The sequence below is a fragment of the Dermacentor albipictus genome, unplaced genomic scaffold, assembly GCF_038994185.2.
Source record: "Dermacentor albipictus isolate Rhodes 1998 colony unplaced genomic scaffold, USDA_Dalb.pri_finalv2 scaffold_21, whole genome shotgun sequence".
In the NCBI taxonomy this organism is placed as follows: Eukaryota; Metazoa; Arthropoda; class Arachnida; order Ixodida; family Ixodidae; genus Dermacentor; species Dermacentor albipictus.
The window spans coordinates 2,316,356-2,338,818 of NW_027225575.1; the positions used below are offsets into that span (position 1 = coordinate 2,316,356).

The 22,463-nt window shown below is 46.1% G+C and overlaps 1 long non-coding RNA gene across 1 annotated transcript; it reads left to right on the plus strand.

Annotated features, from left to right (window-relative positions):
• The first annotated feature begins 17,656 nt into the window (after positions 1–17,656).
• On the plus strand, positions 17,657–22,443 carry LOC139052294 (uncharacterized). Its single transcript, XR_011509828.1, has 3 exons — positions 17,657–17,946; positions 18,016–18,184; positions 22,390–22,443. It is a non-coding gene; the product is annotated as an uncharacterized lncRNA (long non-coding RNA).
• Positions 22,444–22,463: the final 20 nt, after the last annotated feature.

Sequence of the window (22,463 nt, forward strand, 5' to 3'; positions counted from 1 at the left end):
CTGTACATGTCGCGCCACCTGGCAGCGGCGGTGAGCACCCGCGGGTAGGCCCTCACCGTCATTTCACCATTGCCCGTGGTGCGCTCAGGCCCGCCTGCAAGCCTGCTTTTCCAATTTTCCAATGGGTTCCCCGCGGCCTCTTCGCAGCTCCTTCGGGAGAAGCATGAACGAAAAGAACAAGCGCAGATACTGCTGCGTTAAGGACTGTCACAACCGCGAAGGGGATGTCGGCATCAAATTGTACCGCTTCCCTTCGAAACCGGGGGAAGCAACCCGGCGGCTGAAGTGGATCGTCGCAGTTCGTGTTGGTCTTGCGACTTTCTGTTAAAAGAACGAAGACGTAAGTGCAACAACAAGAAAAAGAAATGAAAAAGAGCCAGCAGCGGCATCTATAAAACACGCAATAAAGCGTCAGCTGCATAAAAACGCGTGAATTGATTCCGGCTGTTGTAAATCAGTTTTGATAGTTGTTTAGCTCGTCTTGCTCCAAAACAAACGCGCAGTGGTTGTTAGGTGTCAAATCCAGCTTCGTAAGCGCTCCGTGCTGGAGCTTTGTATGCGCTGTGCTTCTTCCTGCGCCAAGATCAAGACGCAAATGCTGGAACCGAGCTCATTCGTGCCGATGTTTACTCGCGCTTAGAACAACTGAACTAAGGTTGGAGCACACTGCAGAACACGTCGAATATTCGAAAATTAGCATTTCCCTCGCACACACAAGCGCATATTTGTTAAGTCTTCACGTTGTTTAATCTCAGCTGATTGTTATCTATGACGCTTCAGCGGTAATGCCTGTCTCTCACATTCGAGCCCGAACGACAACACCAGAATATGCTCGAGGCACTTTGTCAACGGAGAAAAAAGCACTTACCGGCCAATTCGCCAGAACCTCTACAATGTGGAGTGCAAGGCACGCTCCAAGTAAGGAAGCAACAAATTACAGTTCAATGACGTCCACGGCCGTATCTGCTCAATTAAGTAGCATAAAATAATGATTTGTTAACGCACTTTGAGATCGACGTCGTAAGCATACTTACTTTGTTCTGATAAATACTTCGCGACCTGCGGCGGTTGCTTAGTGGCTACGGTGTTGGGCTGCTGAGCGCGAGGTCGCGGGAGTAAATCCCGGCCACGGCGGCCGAATGTCGATGGGGTCGAAATACCAAAACACCCGTGTAATTAGATTTAGGTCCACGTTAAAGAACCCCAGGTGGTCCAAATTATTCCGGAGTCTCCCGCCACGGCGTGCCTCCTAATCAGATCGTGGATTTGGCACCTAAAATACAATTTGATTTAAGCACCTCACTGTAATGTCCGTGCTGTTTACTTCTTTGACACGGTATACGTGGTTGCAGTCGTAAATTTGACGTCCTTTCTCAAGCGTCGGTGGTAAAAAATGGGCCTCGACGTTTTCGATTGCCTTAAAACCGGAATTTAAAACGTTCGAAATGCTTCAAACGAGCGCCGCAAAAGCATGCCTCCGCAGCAGCGGCCACCTCACTGTTTCGCGCAACTGACACGGTGGCGCTGACGGCTGAGCCGAACGCCGCGCCGCCTGACCATTGCAGGGAGCCCATAGTCGCCAAGGAAATATTTGAGGGAAAGTGACAGGTAATGTGAACAGCCACTTCTCCATGTAAACAATACTCTTTCTCTCGGATGACTCCTACGCCTCGCCACGCCAGCACACTTGTGCACAAAGATGCCGCAGAGGCACGTGCAGGTCAGAGGCAAGAAGCAGTGGCACTGGTGTCGACATTTACCCAATTTCTTTCTCTTACACTGAGGCAGCCAGCACACCTCGAACAGCCACCTTGACTGCGGGTGTGTCAATAGATTCCTGTTGTACATATGCTCATAATAAACTGCAGTAAACTTGAACTTCATAATAAACTTGAAGGCAAATGGGACATTGATGCATTGTATTTTTCAACATTTATTGCACACATACAATATATGTTATACTTTGCAGTGCTACAGAGCGTATTTTGAAGCTTCCCCCTATATTCTGCACCTTTAATTACGTATGTGTTGTGTGGCCCTCAATGCAGTTCATGTTGTAGCAGCTGCTTTGTCTGTGTATCGCACATTGGCTTAAGCTCGTGATATCCACATACTTCTCTCACATATACAAAATAAAGTTCCATGTAGTCCTCAGTGTTACAACAAAAAATGAAAGTAAACAATCCGATTGTGGAATTGTGTTTATTACAGTAATTCCTATGACAGTTACTGACAAGTTGACAACTTGAACTGGTCAATCGGTCCATAGCCTCCTCTATTTTTCAAAAATAAAGGAGGCTATGATCCGTCATGGCAAGGAATTGTATGTATACATAAAAAAAGGGGTATGTGCGTGTTTGTAGTGGGGGGTATAGGATTAGGGCGGTACGAAAAAATGTACCAACAGCGTCCTCTAGACCCATTCCGTTAAGGTACCGTAACAAAGCGTATTATGCATAAAGTTCATACAACCAACTCTGATATTACTACAGACGCCAGGCGACGCGAGCTACATTTGTCATGACGCATTCGCGACTGCACCGGATGCCCTCCACATTCTCGTTAATCGTGCTCACTGCGCCGAGGCAAAAGAAAGATCATGGGCGCAGGTGCCTTTAAAGTATCTCGACCTTGCGAGGCATGGCTGCGCGTGCCAGGGGAGCTGTCCGTGCGAACACTCCCTGGCACACACCTGCCTCGGCGGCCCCAACCTACGTACCGTTCGCTTCGAGCTTTGATCCCCCCACTGTCCCTTGGGTGCCCTGGAGTTCCTGCGCCGCCTGCTCTATTATCATCTCAGGTGCTCTCCTGAGACTTCCGTTTGTCGGTTACATGTGCCCTACAGCTGGATCATTACTTATAATAAAAAAAAACCCGATCTATCGTCGCGACGATTGATCGCGAAAGCAGCTTTTACAACATACCGCGCCCGTGCGAAGAGAATTACGGAACGTCAACGAGGAATCTGACCACAGCTTCGAGCTCGTAACCTCGTCGAGTGACACTCCTGCAACAGGCGTGACCTCTGGAAACCGCATACCGCCGGAAACTTGAACAGGATCATCCCTCGGTTGCATAACTGCCAGCTGTACGGCCAACATGGACCACACTCACACCGTCCCGCAACATAGAATAAAGAACCAACTAATAAAGCCCAAACACACGGCTGCACGCACACATCACAACACTACAAGCGAGACGCCATGCTGCTACGCTGCTACTGTTGCCGGATTAAAACTAACTACTGTCACCAAGTCTAGCAAGCGTCTCAGGAGCATGCAACCTCGGCGCGTAGCAACATGGCGGCGCTCTTGCGGTTCCCGATTTTAATGCATGGAACACTGTACATGGGCCCTATGGGTAGCTTGTCCTCTAGAGTAACTCTATGAGTGAAGCAGCTTGCCCGGGCTATGGTGGCTCGAGGGGGAGGTGTCGGCATCGGAGCGCCGGAGAGGCAGCATTCTTTCAGGACGATGCGGCGGCGCTGCTGTCGGCTCCGAGATGCCTCCCGTACGCTGGCTAATTAGGTTCGCTGCGGTTATTTGGTTCCGCTGTGAAGTGCTTTCTGGCTCCGCGGCTTGTTGGGGCGCAAAACGCGCATCGGAAAATCATTTTAAAGGCTAGGCGGCTTTATCACTGCAGCTGGCCTAACGTACTATGTACTAAATTTTGGTCATTTTATCGCCGCGCTTTAGCTTCGCGCTCATTGCAACAATTGTGAAACTCATAATTGCACCAAACAGAGAAAGCTTCCGCAGTAGGCGGTTGTTTGCAGTTTGCCAGTGCCGCTTTTACATTTTAAGGGACTATTATGGGGTGCCGTATGAAGTTTTGTTTGGCGTGACTTTATTAGTGTCTTGAGCTACAGGCGCTTGGCCTAATCGTCTACTAGTTGGTGCGCTCCTCATCAGTTGAAACGGACCGCTCGAGTGAAACATGATTATTTCAAGTTTTTTTTTAAAATTTTGCAGTGAAAGGTAGAACTGTAAGCACCAATGGTCAAAACTCAGCATGATGAGAGCGCTAAGGGAAATTCGGTTTCCAATATTAGAAACCTGCAAAGAACTAAGTTCGCGTATTTAGTACCCCTCAGATAACGCCAAAAATGCCTTACAAAAACAAAATAATATTTATTGTTAATAAGATAATACACACGACTCTATATACATGGTTGTTAGCTCTCAAACAAACAATATGACACGAAATGGAGCGCAAATCCAATAATGGAGGTATATACCCACAGAAACGGTGAACGAGGTGCAGTGCAAACAACAATTTGTCGGTGGGAAATTCTGTTCAGATATGCAGATATTTCTGTGCATACAATGTGATGGGAACAATTCCTGTTTTACATTATAAACGCTTTATGTTGGTCTTGCTGATATAAACTTTGCAATTATGCAGTTATGTTGTGCGCCTCAACTTGAGGTACTTCATTTTTTCTCGCTTCCCTTGCTTCGACGCGTTCTCTCCTGCGACAAGGACGTGCAACCTCGTGATGCCAAAAAGCCGTATAACTTGGTGATTTCTACGCTATGCTGCGCACAGCCAACCACATCCAGCTTATTTATTGACAGGCAGAAAATAAGGCCCGTGATGCTGTCAGCTTTCAACTTGTTAAAGCTGAAACAATGCGTGAAGGCATCTTCCATCGCAGCAATTAAGTCATTTAGTGCTTGAGATGGGTAAAGTAGGCCACCTGTATCCATGTGGTTGGTAAGGCACGGCTCTTCCGGAAGCAGGCGCAAGTCTTTCGCTTGAAGCAACAGCTAGAGAACACTCTTCGCACTTTGTTCTCATTAGCATTTCCCTGCTAACATACCCGCTAACGTAGTAGGGTATGCGAGAGTCGCTATTTGATGCCACCATTTCACGATGATCTGGCATCGCATCACAATGCTTTACCATCTCGTGAACTTCATTTAGGTGGCCCACATCTAGGAGATCATCCAGCTTACTCTGCATACCAACCAAATTTTTCCAGTGGCGTGGGTCAAGAAGGCTACTCAGAACCCCTTATGACGAGCAAACAAAAGCGGGGAAGGCGAAGCTAACTTCACCACAGACTTCACGACGCGCGCTTGGAGCCGGAGAGATTGCTCGAACACATCACGATAAGCATCTCGGAGTAAAGCCCCTCAATTTTTCAAAAGTAGCGCCATTCTTATGCCCCAACCACTGGCACGCGCTGGAAAGCTTCGGCGCGCGCCGAAGGGTCAAATGCGTCAAAGCGTCGGTCGGAAACGCGCTGAAGCGGAACGTCGCGCAGCGATTATGTCTACTGCCGATGCTTGAAGTTTGCCGACGGGCGGCGAAGCTGCGCCGGCGTGCACCAATGAGAGGCTGCGACGAGTCGCAGGCGTCATATAGCCAAGCAACAGCAGTTCACCAGGCTAAACAGTGGTTCAACAACTAAAATAAAGGCTAGTATGATTCGCATCCTGGGCTTGACCTTAGCTAAGCCACAGCCATTTTTTTTTGGACGCACGACGCACGCGACAGTGTTCCTGAAAGACAGTGTTGTAATTGTAGGCCGACAACGACACGACCGACCGACCGACGACCGTGGGTTGTGGCAGTGCGACGTGGATCCGAAGCGACTTCGTACGACGCCGACTAATCCAACCTGCCCACTGGGTTCCGCCGGGCTCGGTACGATCGTCTGCTAAAACAGCCAACCGAATCACGATTGCCGCAACGTCTGTGCTTGTTGTATGTGCATTTTGTTGTGCTCAAAAGGAATGGAAACACGTTTACGAGCTCCGAAGTCTGGATAATCAACACTCGCCTATAGCCGATGTTGTTTACGTTACGTGTAGGCCTAGCGCGTCCATCGAGTTCGTAACTGGCGAGTGAACGAACTCACCTGAGAAACTCTGTCGAAGGAAATGAATTTTCAGGTCCGTTTGGTGCTGCAGTGATTTAAAATATGGCACTCTTGACTTCGTGTGACCTGTGATGTGGTGAATGAACCGTGTGGAAGTTGGGTTGGTCAACCGCGGCGTGTTTCGTGTGGTGTCGGTTGACTCAAGTTTAACGGGCAAGCTCTGCGCTGTTTCCAGTGGTAAAGATAACTTCCGAAAGCGAAATACACTAGTAGCCGAACTATTGGAAGTATTTACATAATCAGCCGTACCGCCTGTTTCAGCTGACACTGCGCTCTTCTATTCGGCATGTGAATCCAGTTCAGTACAAGTTCACTGTACTCATTCACTCACTTCTTTCTAGTGCGTCCGTCTTTTGGGCTAGTTTGGCATAAATCGCTCGTGTAGCAATCAAGAACACTGACGCACTGAAGCATACGTGACAACGCAGTCATGTTTGAGTCAGTGTGTCGTTATAGTTGAGCACTGCAAAAAGAAATTATCTGTTTGCAACGTGTGCCCTGTGTGCAGTGCATAGCAGGACCTGCATCATGCAAGACCTATGCATGTAGCAGCGTATACCACGATTGCTTCGATGCCCGCCTCAGAAGCAGCAAGTACTGAGTCAATGAAACTGTAATTGATTTTTATCTCACTTTTTGCTTATGGAAAGTGTAGATGGTGTGAGTGCATTGTGGGGAAGGTGAAAAGGTGTCATCAGTGTTTTGTGCAGTCAGTATGCTTAAACTGCTGGAATCCCTTCAGCCTCTACTAAAATGTTTCTTGCTGCGATACTGAAAATTGTAGTCAGGACAAAGATGTACTCAAAACCAAGTTACTAATGCATCTGCGCAGATTGTGTTTGAATAACAAGTTAACGCTTCACAACAACAATATGCCGATGCACAGCATATGTGCTTACAATAAATACATTCCGTAAAGGTGAACGACTAAGCCTACAATATCAAACTTTGTAGTAGCACCGTAAAAAGTGCTGCCATGCGTATCAGCCACAACGAAACTGCTGCACGTCCAACCTTCTTCCTTGGAGGCACTTTTATAAAGACTGTTCGGGCCCTTCCCATTCTGGGTGTAGCATTTAGCTGTTCTCTCAACTTTTCCGCATATGTCACCAGCACTGTATGTAAGCACCGGCCCTTTCTTGGGTTTGTGTCCCTTGTCTCCCTTCCCTGATGACCTAAGGTTTTCCGAGCACTCTACACTTCTATCATTCTGTCACGACTTGAGTACTACTCATCAGTATAGTTCCCGTGCCAAACTCACGACGCTAACAAACTTAAGCTTGTTCAGCGCCGGACAATACATACCCTTTACTCCCATCTTTTCGGTTGTCACAAGCTCATGCCAGCCTTCGAGGATTGCTTCAAACCCCTCAAGTAGCACACCCTGCAATACCAACCCAACATTGCACTAGTCTATACTGCAGGGTGTTTGACGTCTCTCTGGACAGCACTAATCTTTCTTCATTTCGTCTGAACAAGTGGTCAGCACAGCCTGAGCCCTCATCACGCCTCTATGGCCCGACACCACAACTCCATGATTATATCTGGCATGCAGAGCTTTCTCTCCACCCCCCTGGCGATTTGGATTCTCCTTCCTTGGAACCAGACTTCATTGGCACTCCTGTGTGTTGTGCACCTGTCGAATGTGTGCGTGTGTGCTGTGCCGTGTTATTGAGCAAGTGTGTGTGCACGTGGAGGGGAAGGAAGTGTCTTCTGCATCCTGCAAATTCCTGCTTTAGATGGCTGGTTATCAGATGCTCTAACATACAGATATCAGCCTTCTTTTTAGCCTAGTGTGCCAAGTTACCACTAAGATTATTATTATTATTATTAGAATCATCACTTTGACCACATTGATTGTGTTGAAGCCAGCGTGACACATAATTCGAAATATTTCTGGAGCTTTGTGGGCTCTCTCTTCTAAAAGGAGTGCCAAAGATGTACGTCTTCTTCATGAAAATAGTGGTGTTGTCTCGAACACTGCTGATGCCTTTGCAGAACATTTCTGTTTGCTATATGGTGTGAAATATGCTTCAAGTAACCTTCCTTCTCAGTCTGGCGCAGTGTATGCTAACAGTCAATGAAAACCTCGTTTCCAAGTATATGAAGTGCCTTAAGCTTTGCCTTAAACTTTCCCTTTCTTGTGGTGCTGATGGTATTTCCTCCACAGAGCTTAACCCTCTGAGAAGCTGTCTACACTATTGAAGCGGTATGAGCCTTGGAATAGAAGATGAAGAAGCGCAGGAGTCTGGGTTCAGGAGAAGAGAAGAAGGAAGTGAGAATAAAATGGAGACAAGATGGACGCCAGTTCCACAGCAATGCTTTACGTTTACTGTGTCCTTTAAGTAGGAACGCTACATTATTTTGGTGCAGCCGACAGCGAACTCCAACATGTGGGTGAGATTTTTCCTTGAGGAGACCTCCGCGGACAAGATCATCTTTTCGAGATACCAAGCTGAAGATGAACCAGCGGTGGAACTACCTCGCGAACTCAACTCGGCAGAACTCATGAACCTGGTTTTAGAGAAGGCTTCCATGGACCCTCATGAACTACGTCGGAAGGGTGCTGTGAACGTGAACTTGCCTCTGGTGATCTTTGACGAATTAGTTCTTCAACCGATGCGTCGGAAGGACTCTGGATCACAGTCGTCGACGGAAGAGGTGAGCCTCGTTTTGAAAGCACTTCGGCTACAACAAGAACAGATTTCGCAACAAAACCAGCTGGTGACATCGCTTATAAGCTCTTTAAACGCTGAGAAGCCAGTGACTAAATTTGTAGAACCTGATGCATTCGACGGCATGTCATCAAGTCCAGAAGGTTGGCTTGAATTCTATGAATATGCCGCTGGAAAGAACAACTGGCACTCTAATGAGGACAAGATTACTAACATGCGTAGTTACTTAAGCGGTGTTGCACGGAAGTGGTATGATTTGCACATTATTGAAGAGGCTGGCAACTCTTGGAATCAGTGGAAAGAAAAATTCTTGACGACATTCCGAAGCAACCCAGTGCAAAGGTGGGACGCCGCGCTTAATTTCAAATTCAAGCAAGGCTCCCTCGTAGAGTATTTCTTTGACAAATGCCGCCTTTTAAAGCTGGCCGAGCCTATGCTTCCTCCGTCTGCCGTAGTAGCACTAATAATGCACGGACTGCACGCGCAAGTCCTGAAGCAAGTGCAACTACGGTCACCTAAAACTATGGACGGGCTCCTGGAGTGCCTTCACGACATATCATTTACTAATAATGCACGGACTGCACGCGCAAGTCCTGAAGCAAGTGCAACTACGGTCACCTAAAACTATGGACGGGCTCCTGGAGTGCCTTCACGACATATCATTTACTTCAGAAGAAAATATAAACGCTAGCTCAAGCGGTCACTTCACACGGTCCGGCACGGATTGGTCAAGCCGTAATCAGCGAGAACCGCGCCGCCTTGCAGGCGGCACAGAGAGCTTGGGTTGGCGCGCTCCCAGAGGTCGGGTGCATAACATCGACAGCGACCCTGTTCCCCTACTTTCGGACGCTGAAGAGGCTCCGAGGACAAAAAACTGATAAACAAGGGTGATCAGTCCGACCCGATGACCACAACTGAGACTGTTTATTTAACTTGCTCTAGCCTACTTCACATCCCTGTGAAAGTGGGAAACAGACACATGATGGCTTTGGTTGACAGCGGTGCTTCTGTGTCTATAATAAATGCCAAGCTGGTAGATGCAAGTCACCTGCATAGTGGAAGAGTACTACGGGTGCAAGGCTACGATGGAAAAGTGACAATGCATAATCAGTGGGCCTCAGTAAACATCGAGTTCCAAGGTCATGAAATAGCGAGTGAAGTACTGGTGATTGAGCGGGTGACGTATGACTTTCTGCTATCCAGACCAGATATAAAGAAACTAAAAATCAACGTATACTGGGACGATGCGGTTTTAGTGGAAGGACTATCAAGGCAAGAGACACAGCCGGATAGAAAGGATAACCTGCGAGTTGTCAATTGCGCGGAGGATATTGCAACGACCTATCCTGAACTAGTATGCATAGGAAGCTATCCACCGGCGATGACGTCACACAAGGTGCCTTTCGAACTCACCGACAAGACCGTCATCCGAAAATCACCTTACAACATGTCAAGAGAGCGCAAGATATGGTTGAAGAAGGAATTGCAGGAGATGCTAGACGCCAATATAATCCGGCCTTCGGTGTCACCCTTCGCCTCTCCCATAACTATTGCGCCGAAAGAAGATGGAACTTTCAGACTGTGCACAGATTACAGGGTTCTCAACCGACAGACAGAACTCATACCATTTCCCATGCCGAAGATAGACACGATTATAGATGAGACAGGTGGTTGCCGATGTTTTTCACGTATTGACTTGTGCAAAGGTTTCTGGCAGATCCCGCTAACCGAAGAAACAAAAATGTACACTGCTTTTATCACGCCCTTCGACCTGTACGAGTATAACCGGCTTCCTTTCGGCTGGAAAAACTCACCAGCATGGTTCCAGAAGATTATGAACGAAGTCCTGAAGCCTTTCCTAGGTGTCTTTTGTAACGTGTACATAGACGATATTATCGTCTTCTCCAAAACAGAGACGGAGCATCAGGCACACCTGTCCCAGGTATTAAATGCCTTGAGCTTGGCACACCTCAAGGTTAATTTTAAGAAAAGTGCGTTCTTTCAAAGAAAAGTGGTGTTTCTTGGAAGAGTCTTTGATGGGACTACCAAAAGCACGAAACAAGAGTCCGTCGAGAGGATATCCCAACTGATAAAACCATATGACGTACACTCATTGCGTGTATTTTTGGGATTAGCAGGACATTTCAGGCCCTTCATAAAAGACTTTGCCATCAAAACAAGATGCCTCACGCGCCTAACACAGAAAGAAGTTCCATTTGAGTGGAATGAGGAATGTGAGAGAGTCTACCGTGATCTGGTGCACAGAATATCTGCTGACCCTATTCTACGCATACCAGATTTCACTTTACCCTTTGAACTGAATACCGACGCCTCACACTATGGGACAGGTGCAGTCTTGTACCAGAAATGTCCAGAAGCATCCGGCCGAGAAAAGCGACACGTAGTAGGTTACTACAGCTACACCCTCAAGCCACCTGAAGTCAACTACACCACTACTGAAAAGGAAGCTCTTGCAGTCCTCAAAGCAATTCAGTACTTCCGTACGTACCTAGAAGGTGCGAAGTTTACTTTGTTCACCGATCACCAAGCCCTCACTCATCTCTTGAATATGACCCAACCTAAGGGACGTATCGCCAGATGGGTGAACTATTTGCAGCAGTTCGATTTCACCATCTCCCACAGACCTGGACCCCTTTTGACTGATGCAGATGCATTGTCTAGACTGATGATACAGGCCAACAACGAACAATCGGCAGAAATCAATGAAATTAAATTGTGGGAAGGCACTGAACAATTGATTTTTAGGGAAGGTCGCTATCAAGTCCCGCCAACGCTGGTTTCCAGGGTGCTTTATTTGTACCACGATAGCCCAGAATCTGGAGGACACGAGGGATTTTGGCGCACCTACAACAAGCTAGTCAAGAGATTTACGTGGCCTCACATGAAAGACGACGTCAATCGATACGTTCGTTCATGCCACATTTGTCAAATCAACAAAGTGAAATATAAGCAGCCTACGGACGCCATGATAATACCTTGCCACTCAAACGTGCCTTTTGAAGTTATACACCTGGATTTCGCCGAGCTAAATAAGAAACGAGAAGGAGTCCGAAAAACGCAAGCTTTTCTTCTGGCCATAGATGAATGCACCAGGATGGTCGCGGCACGGGCAGGAAAAGAAGATGCGAATAGTGTCATCGCCCTTCTCGAACGGGATATGTTTAGGACAACCAAGACAATTGTATGTGACAACGGTCCAGCGTTCAAGAGCGAAAAGCTAGCAAGATGGGCTCGAGACCATAATATATCAATCCAGTTCTGTGCGCCATACCATCCCGCAGCGAATGGGCTTGCAGAGCGTGCTATACGAGATGTTAAACAATACATCAGGATGTACGATAGTTTCCCTGGTGGTTGGAAATGCTCTTTAGAAGCAGCTGTAAGACATCACAATCGCTCCTACACCAGCGGCTTGGGATGCAGCCCGCAATTCGCTTCTTCAGGAGAAACCCCTATTCTTCAGGCGGACCGTGAACTTGGGCTGTTAGAAAATCTCCAGATCGTCGAGGAAAGGAAACAGAAATCGCAGGAGGAGAGGTACCGTAAACGAATGAAAAAAAATTTTGACAAGAGACATTGCTCAGATATTCCAGACATTCAAGTCACCGACCTCATTCTAGTTAGGAAAGGAGTAAGAGAATCCAATGGCAAATTTTATGGTCCTTACTCTGTGACAAAGACGGCCACTCAGAAAGGAATATTGAAGACTGTGTGGTACATTGGCGAACGTGGCTCAGTTGAATGTGCTTCGATTGGAAACGTTTTCAAGTATTACCCCAGGAGGGGTTAGCAAAAGAAACCTGGAAGGGTGAAGCGGTATGAGCCTTGGAATAGAAGATGAAGAAGCGCAGGAGTCTGGGTTCAGGAGAAGAGAAGAAGGAAGTGAGAATAAAATGGAGACAAGATGGACGCCAGTTCCACAGCAATGCTTTACGTTTACTGTGTCCTTTAAGTAGGAACGCTACAACTATTGGGCACAGCAGGAGCGTGCATCAAAAGCAAAAGCACTGATGAAAGTAATGGTATTTAAAATGTGTTTCATACATCTTGAAACACTTGTTATTGGAACTGTGCTGCAATTTTGAATAACGTGCAGAATGTGTTAACAAAATGAGTGGGAAGGTAGACGGCTGGGTGTTGTTACTCTGTGTCAGTATGTTGTATGTAGCGGGTTCACTTCTTTCATTGTTTTTTACAATGTCGTGCACTAGGCATAATTGTCAAGTGGCTGGATAAGTGCTTTTCAAGCTTTTCAGAACACGAAATAGTACATGTTTTCATATTTTGTGTTCATGTAGTGAGTTTTCGCACGGAGTCGAAATTTTCTAAACTTGACGAAACTCGCTAAACAATTGAAAATTCTTAATATTTGCTGCAGCTGTACATTTTCTACGATTCTGAGGATGCAAGAGATGTGGTGAAAGCAACTTTTCAATCAACGGGATAAAGTGGTGTCTGAAAGGGTTAAGACGTATGGAAGCATACTTGTTCCTCGTTCTCACAAGCATCTTCAATAGTTCCCTAAAGTCTAGTACCTTTTCGAGCACTCGGAAGGTAGCATGAACATTGCCTATGCACAAATCAGGTGCTAGATGTGCCGTTACTAACTGCCGACCTATATCTATCCTCTTCAGTGCGTCAGGTGTTTGAATCGATATGGGATTCCTCGCTTTCTGTTAGTGCTAAGAGCATTTTAATAAATGAACAGCATGACTTTGCGTGCCGGAATTTCAGACTATTTCAGACTGTCAACAGTATTCACCACTGCATCGACTTCCAAAAAGAAATTTTTTCACTGTCAAACTGGTGCAGAAGCAATAAGTACTCTTAAATGCTTCTAACACTATGGCATTAAGTTATATGCACAAAACGCACCATGTGAAATTTTGATACACCCTACGTGATGCTCCACTCCTTAAGGTCGATGAAATGAAAGATCTTGGTGTGTACTTCGACAAAATGCTTAGCTTCTCTTCACATAGATAATTACACAAGATGCCCTTCACGCTCTTGGAATTGCATGCCGTATATTGCATGATTTCCACTCACCTGTTGTGTTTCTGAAATTCTGCTGTGTGCCTCCAACTACTAGAGTATGCTTCTGTAGGAGGGGGGTGCAATGAGCAAATCTAATTCTGACCTCATTGAACGCATCCAGAATAAATTGATGTCTATCTTCAAGCACCACTTTTGCCATTCTGGCGACCACAGTTGAGCCTTCTCAAATATACTTCAACTCGCACCTCTAGATTCAAGTCTTAATTAATCGCACCTTTTGTTCTGGTATAAGGTGGTCCATGACATTATACATTCCTTAAAGCTTCTTGATCATATGCATTTGTTTGTGCTGCAACAGTATACCAGGTAGCATTCCACATTCGTTGCCTGGGCTTGTTGCAAGATTGTGCTAATAAGACTCGACTCCAAAACATACTTCAGAGTTCATTTCCTGTTTTGTGTATCTGTAGATAATCACGTAGGATTAACTCCCTTTTACTTTTCCGCGTTTCCTTTTTTCCCTATTTGTTTCTCTATCTTCCATTTTTTTGTCTACTACATTCATGTTTTCTCTACATTTTGTCTCACATAGTGCTCGTTAAGTGCACCAGTACAAAGGCTCTCTAGCTGTTCCTGGGCACTACAATAAAAATTTGAATGATTATTATCGTAGTATAAAATTGTGCTTTTTAAGTATGTACTAGTATACTATTTTAGTGCAGTAGCTTTCGTGCAATTAAAAAAAGGCCATGAATTAAGAAGAGAGAGAGAAAATGATAAATGAAAGGTAGGGAGGCTAACCTGAACTGAGCCCAGTTGGCTACCCTACACTGGGGAAAGGGAAAGGGGGACGGAAAGATTAAAATAAGAAAGTCCACTGGGGATATCAGTCGGTCACTCAGTCTGGATCACAGACGCTGACTCAATCCGGTATCTTTCAAATATCGCAGAAGTGCTTTTGTGGCCTTTTGTAGCTGCGATATGCGAGACCATGGTCCCAAGATCTTGTTCAAGGTGAACGGCTTTCCATCTAGCTGATTGAGAGCTCTGCAGAGGTCTTGCCTTTCATCTTCAAAAGATGGGCAGTAGCACATTAGGTATTCTATGGTTTCCTCGACACCGCAGGCATTGCACTCGGCGCTATCAGCCATTCCAATAAAAAATGCATATGCACTGGTGAATGCGACGTCCAAACGAAAGTGGCACAGCACTGTTTCCTCATTTCGCAGAAGACCTGGTAACAGCCGCAGTTGCATAGAGGGATCGAGGGAATGCAATCGATGTTGAGTGAATTCAGGTGTGTGCCGCTTTTCCAATGTCAAAAGAGTGCGCTAGCTTGCCTAAGTGTTGGGCTGCGTCGGTCCGCGATAAAGGTACAGAAACAAGGGTTGCTCCTTCGTGGGCTTTCCTAGCAGCTTCGTCAGCGAGGTCGTTGTCGGAGATACCGCAATGATCAGGCAGCCACTGAAACACGACGTCGTGTCCTTTCATGATCATGTGATGGTGCATTTCTCGTATCTCCGACACGAGTTGTTCACATGACCCGCGACGAAGAGATGACAGAAGACATTGTAAGGCCGCCTTTGAATTGCAGAATATTGCCCACCGATTAGCCGGTTGGTTATTATTATAATCAACGGCACCTCGGAGGGCAACAAGCGCCGAACCGGTCGATGTTGTCAAGTGAAAAAAATCTTGTATTGGATGCTTAGTGATCGTGATGGTATAACCACTGCGCTGGTGGAGCTGGTCTGAGTGGAAGAACCATCCGTATATATGTGGACTCGATCAAAGTAGAAAGTGTGCAAACAATCCAGAGCTGCTTGCTTCAAGGCCGAGGTAGGCAGGACGGTCTTCTTTCTTATCCCTGGAACCGTAAGACGCACTTGAGGTTGTTTTAAACACCACAAAGCTGAGGTTGAACGTGCTGAGGGTGTGAAGCCCGATGGTAGTAAGGAGGCACGATGGATGCTGACCTTGTTGGAGAAGGAGGCCTGTGGTCGTCGTTCTGGCATGAATTAAGAAAGTGCAATAATATGCTATGTGCCTGATCATATGCTTTGTGCTATTAATTTCTTCTGAGTTTTAATAATGGCTGGCTACCGTATGCAGTGTTGTGCAATAAAATACTATGCCACAGCAATTATTGCGTGCCTCGCAGAACAAATTGAATATATCTTTCTGAGTCAAAACATCATAGCAGGCTGATAACAATAAACTGCAATTTTTCTTTTTGTGGTGACGAAGTGTATAAATTGTGAAAATAACCTGTTTTATATATTTCTTATACTATGCAAATGAGCTGCTCCCATACGTTCGAATAAGTGCTTCAATAGTACGACTTGGCAAAGGGCAATGAAAGACTCCTATTAAAACCCTCTAATTCTCAAGCTTGTATTATGAGGGTATGTCATTTTATTAATGTAAAGAAAGGCAAACTTGATATGTGGAAACCAGTTACAATAGAACATGGCCCTTACACTGTGAAAATGTTTTGTAGCAATACACTCAATGTGAAGGCCTCCAGATGCGGTGTTGATGCATAAAAACAACCTAAAATAATAGAGGTGCTCCATGGGCTAGATTTGGCAGAATCAAGAATTGGGGGGAGACAAGATGCGAATTACATACATTTTAGCTATTCTAGTTTTTTTTTGTGAGTGCTACAGGTGTTTCAATTCTGTTTTGCTGATTTTCTCAGAACCCACTTTTTCACGTTTTTCTCATGCACCAACAAGCATAATTATATTGACACGGATGCTTTCTCTGTATCCGGTTACCGTATTTCACCGGCTAAAAAATGTTAAACGTTATCGCTCGGTGCAGGATGCGCCTGAACGTATCGGAAGTTTCGCGAATGTTATCGATGGTTCTGTCTGTTGTCGACGAACCTTGCTAAGCTGATTGCATACGCGACACGAATTGTGTTGTAGTTTCTGGAAGGCGCGCGGGCACCAGCGAATAGGCTGTAACTTTCGACGACTGACGTATGCAAACCGACGCGCTTGACCCGCAGATGAGATTTTCTACGATTGCCGACATTGCTCGCCGCTATCGTTGCGATTGAGCCGGCACTATTTATTTACCGTCGCTATTCCAACACGGATATTTTCAGTTATACATTGCACGCCTAATTCTTACATAGTTGGCTGTGCAATAAGTTACCGAAAAATTAAATGGTGCAACAGTTTTTGATATATGGCATCGTCGTGCAGGTGTTTGCAAAGCGATCTCGCAGACAGACGACGCGCGAGCGCTGATGTCGATATTTTGTGCACTATTGCTACTTCAAAAATAAAAAAAGCTGTTGCGGTAGGTGTATATTCATTATTCAAACGTGTTTTTTATATCTAAAAGCACATACAGATCACTAACCTATTGTTTCAAGCTTAGTTTACAGCAGGCTGTTTTAGGCCGGACTTTGACGGATGAAGACGGAATAGTCCAGCAACAATGCGCCGCAGCCGAGGAGCGAGCTTCGGCGCGCGTATAGTATTCTAGTTCTAACACCAAATTCTAAAGGCCAGTTACCGACTGACTAAGAAAGATCTCGATTGAAAAAACTGCTCCGCAGGGCTCGAATGAACTTTTCTGCGGATTTCCTCCCATAGCGTGTTAGCCGTCGTCTGCTACGGCAGGCCCACCACCGGCGGCGCCACCGTCGAGGCCGCGCCAAGCGGAGGAGGAGGGAAGTGAATGGCGCTACTTTGGGAGATTGAGGGGTTTTATCTCGGTAGGGTGCCTCGATGTGCGCCCGCGCGGGCGTGCATCGAGGCACCCTAGGGCGTGCATCGAGGCACCCTATCTCGGAGACGACGAGCGCGCCACCTGTCGCTGTCATGAAAAAATGCCGCACCGCCATACGCGGCGCAGCCCAGCCGATGCTGACACCTCCCATTCTAGCCACCTTACCCGAGAAGCGTATCCCCGCAGGCCGGCTGTACCCGGTTTAGAGGCAAACCGGATGTGACGTGAGCCAGTGCCGTACTCCCTGCCCCCATATAGGTACTTGTACGCCTAGTGAAAGACGCTGCTAGGTGCTGCTGCTAAATCCCTGTGGTTTCTGCGGCTCACGTAGGTTCGTTCGCGTGGTCTTGTTACGCCTCGCTGGATCGTGTTCAGTCATGCCGTCCTTGCGCGGCGTCATTGTCGGCGAGTCAGGTTAAATTCTTTAATAGGTCGCGCCTGCGCCTAGTTGAGTCTATTAAAGACTGCACATTCAGTTTTGCTGGCTACAATTCAGTGTGGCTGGCGTGGGCTGTCTCCACGATGCGCTTCGAGCGTGTCGATTTCGCCGTTCTTTATGTTGGCGGAAATGACCGTGAAAGCAACATGCATCTACAAGAAATATGCAACAACATCAAGGTAAGTCTACTGAAATCACAAAACTTGAAACAATAAGCGCTAATAGTTGTGTTTTCTTTTAAATTTTAGGCCTCGATTGTTCAGCGAGACGGCGCCCGTCGTGCTGGTTTTCAAGGTGCTCTCTCGCTGGCTAGAAGATGCTGATGCGGAACAGAAAATGCAAAAACGTCGCTTGCTCAACCGCAAATTGACGGCTACGCTGAAGCGCATGCCGTGTCTGCGGGATTTGAACCCCGAGGTATGGACCCCTTTTTTCCCGCGGCATGCCGTTACATACCGTCAGGAACACGCTTGGCTTATTTCTGACTCGGTAAAAAAATGTTTCACTTTTTCTCGCTGCTCGCTGCTGAAGAAATGCAGACCGTTTGTCGTAGTTGTCTCCATTACAGGGTGGCATTACTGCGGCGAACAAAGCAAGTGTTGCCGTACATACTGTGCGCACTTCACCCTTTGTTGGGCGGTCGGAAAATATTGGTCCCACTATTCAGGGCAACTTCGCTACTCTGTAGCGGTGAAGTGTAATTTCTACCATTGAACGTTCCTGTGTAGACATGTTTCTGAATCACGTTAAGCACATTTTTTCGTCAATTTCTTTGTCAAACACATCGATAGAGCGGTTGCGCAGATTGTTTACTTCCCTTTCTACAATGTTTGGTTTATTCTGTCGCCGTCCTTCAAACTACCACAGCGGCAAATTGACTCTCTTGATCGAAATTCCGCGTTTTCATAATAGTTGAATTTTGGTGCGGTTAGGTGTCTAAATGTCTCGTGCCCACAGCTACCAAAACAGGTGATCAAATTGTTAGCATCGCGAATAAATCGCATTCCTACATATGCAAGCTGCTACATATTTTTGATTGATTGATTGAATCACTTTAATGAGCGGTTCTTGAAACGAAACCCTCTTTGCCTCTTCCTTGCTCAGTGGGTGGTGGCTGCTGCAGTCCTGCCAATATTGGTCACTGTGTATGGCACTGGATATGTGCTGCTTGGCATGTGTCCAAATGGCAACTTGGATTACCTGTTAAGTGCAGCTCAACATGTACCACTGGGTAGACACGTAGAACAAGAGGCAAGAAATTAAGTATACAAAAGGAAATTTAAGAAGGAGTCAGCCACAGAGAAGTCGGAAAGTCAGCATCGAAAGCAACCGAGTATGGACAAAAATGAACTAAACGAGACCAGGACATGCATTGTGTGCAGAGTTATAGAAGTGAACGAGTGGTTGCATTTTACTGAACATTACAAAGGCTTCACTTATAACCGATTTTCACATATGCATGGAATCTGCTTACGTTTCTGTGCAAAACTCTACCGGAAAGGATATATTGCATCCATCGGTGTTAATATATTTCCTAGCATATTTTCTCTTTTTCAGCCAACATACACATCCCCGTTAAATCAAATAGATCACTGTAGATGGCTGCCACAAGCATATTACAAGAACTGTGAATTGGAAGCTGTTAGCTACCTGTGGCACGAAGTCATGTAAGGGTACATGTAGTGTTTGTGTGCACACTGACTTCATGTTTTACTCATTTGACTGGCTCCTATTGCACTCCGGCTTAATAGCAATAACACGCAGGCCACTTTACGCTCGAGCTACTCGAAAGCCTGCGAAAGCTGCAGGTACATTCATAAAAGTTCATAAGTACATGGCATTAGTGAAAAAAATTAAAACCTTTTCTGGTACAGCCGTGCGTTGTCGGAAGTGTCTCAATGCATTGCAGTGAATTAACAGGCACATATTGGCTGTACCACTTGGATTTCAGCGTGCACGCGTTGGCTGGATAAAAAGTTCTACCATATTTTAACTCCAAACATTTGCTTACGGGTGGAAAGCGCCGTTTCTGTTGTAAATAGATGTGGCTTGCACACAAGGTATGCTGCATGAACAGAAGGTGCTGCAGCCACATAACATGACCTTTGATCTTCATTATGCTCACAGATTGGAGGGATGGAACTAAGTGCGTGTCTTTTAAATGCTTGATTTCAGCCAGTTAAATTTGCCAACACGGGGGATTAAAACCACTGGTGTCCATCTGCTGTTGGGCTGGATTCTCAATTTAGTGAGAATACTAACTACTGCGTTCATTGGTGCTGACAGATATCAAGTCAGTTGTAGCTCGGCATTTACTGTATTCCGTTTGTCACCAAAATGCTAGAGAACCACTCGAGATCCTTCGATGTCAGCATCCTCATAATCAGTGGGCACCCCATAAGAAAAATAGGTCAATTTTGGATGGTATCCTTGCAAGTGTGAGAAGGCTAGGCCACAGAAACTCGCGTTTCTGATTTGTGCACTATTCAGCCACGTTAAAATGTGAGGAGCCTAGACATCTAAAAGACGAGGAGCAAGAAAATTGTATGTAGCTACCAAGGAAAAATGTGGAAGCGTAAGCTGTTGATTTTTTACTCTAAAGGCACGTTCACACCGAAGATGGAGCGGCTAAACCGGGCAAAGCTCTTAGCCAGGCGGATAAAAGCAGGCGTTAAACGAGGCGGCAAGCCCGATCGCTCGCGGACCACTTTTTTTCCCGCCCGCCAGAGCTGTCCGCTTTGCTGCAGTCAATCGAAACACCAGACGACGCTGCCATGTGCGCGATAAGGATGGACGACCGGTGCCACGAGACGGCGATAAGTGCACCACAAAAACGTAAGATACTCCGCCTTGGCGGTGCGGGCAGCCAGGCAAGCTGTCCAGTATACAGGGTGTTTCAGCTAACTTGTGCCGAGGCTTTAAAAGAGAAAGACCGAAAGAAACTAGGCCTGCAGTACTCAAATGCAATCAATTCAGTAAACTACCCTTTTGAGCAACTTTAGTACTTACGGCTCATTGAGAGACATCTGCTTTATTTTTTCAAGACAAAAGAAAGTGCACAAAATAGAAAAAGAGTACCATGCAACTATGCACTTTTTAGCAGTGATGAAGAATGCGGCATGCAGACAGGATGTAAAAAATATGCATTTCCGACACACTGTGAAAATTATGTAAGCAGCTTTCTTTGCTGCTTCTGTTCGTTGATGGCATTTGGCAGTGATGTGTTAAATGTTACCTTGCATGCACCACTTGTGTTTGTAGTACACAGAGCTCACAGGCAGACGTGCGCTCCGATGCTCAAGGTGGTGTTGTGCACCATCCATATCTTGTGAGAGTAGTGGCACTGTCATTCCCTCACATGGCGCATCGCATGGCGGGTGAGGTAGAGAAATCCGTTTATTGAATCCTTAGGAGAAATAGTTGCTGCCACGTCCTGTGCCCGACAGAGCAGTGCCTGCTGGCCACCCAGGCTTCTGTCACGCAGCATGGCCTCCCAGTGTTGCAGTGTAGGGACATTGAAGTTTTGATGCTGGACCACCACTTGCATACTGTCGTTTTGACGGCGTGGTGCTATATTGCAGTTTTGCATCTGCACATATCCTGTGTCAATTGTTGGCATGGACACACTTGCCGTGTTTATTTTTTCAGAAATAGCATAAACATGCCATACCACACCTTGAACTATCATTATATTTTTAGTTTGCCCACAACTGTCACCATGTCTAGTTGTAGTGTTTTTCTTTTAAAGAGACTCCATACAAAAGATGCTTTCTGATGGCATCTTTACCTTCTCGTGTGATCATTCAGCGAGCACAAAGTACTGCAGCTTCTGCAATGCTTTTGTCTATTCCTTCCAGGCACACTACTCTCAATGTATCATTAGCGCTGAAATAGAATACCACCTGTTGCTCAAAGCAGCTTCAATATAGATTCCAATCGGAATAGGCAGACTTGTGGCAGTATACAACTTTCTATAGCCATAAAAGGCAAGCTAGCATAGTGGGGCATCTCAATGCTCGTAAAAGCATTCAACTGCATGTATCTCCAAATAACTAAGCTCAAGCAGACACTGTCAAAATCTGTACTTGTCACGGTGAGTTGGTGCGGGAACTTGAAGGTGTCGCTTTTCCTTCATTTTTGTGTCTCTTATGTTTTTGCTAAGGCTCTTGCCACAGCAAAGTTGCTCTTGTGGTATTTTAGAAGGGTAATTTACTAATCACCTAGGCGATGTCATTTCCTACATTTGGTTGCACCGTGTGCATCAGTGTAATAAAATGGGTCAAACGGCTTAATGCGAGATGTTGCCAGGCCTTCTTGGCACGACACTTGTGGATAACATTTTGGTGTGGCTTGGGCGAGACCGAAAGAGAGAAATTTACACATACGAGCACAAAGGCCAGGCACTGTTCCCTTGTGGCCTGCACAACCACTAGAATAGCAGCTAGTCTTATCAATTCATACTGAGTATCCCAAAGCGGAACAGTGCAAGAACTGTAGCTTGGTTGAGACAAGGCACAGCTGCAGCTGAAACATGTGGTGTGATCAACATGTACAAGGTTACAATACTCTTCACCCTTTTTGTATTTAAGACTTTTTAAACTTTGTCCACAATTTGATTACAGCTTTCCAGAGTTCCTTGGAAAATCCTCCCATGCACCTGCCATGTACATTGCCCCTCCCCCCCCCCCCCCCTCCT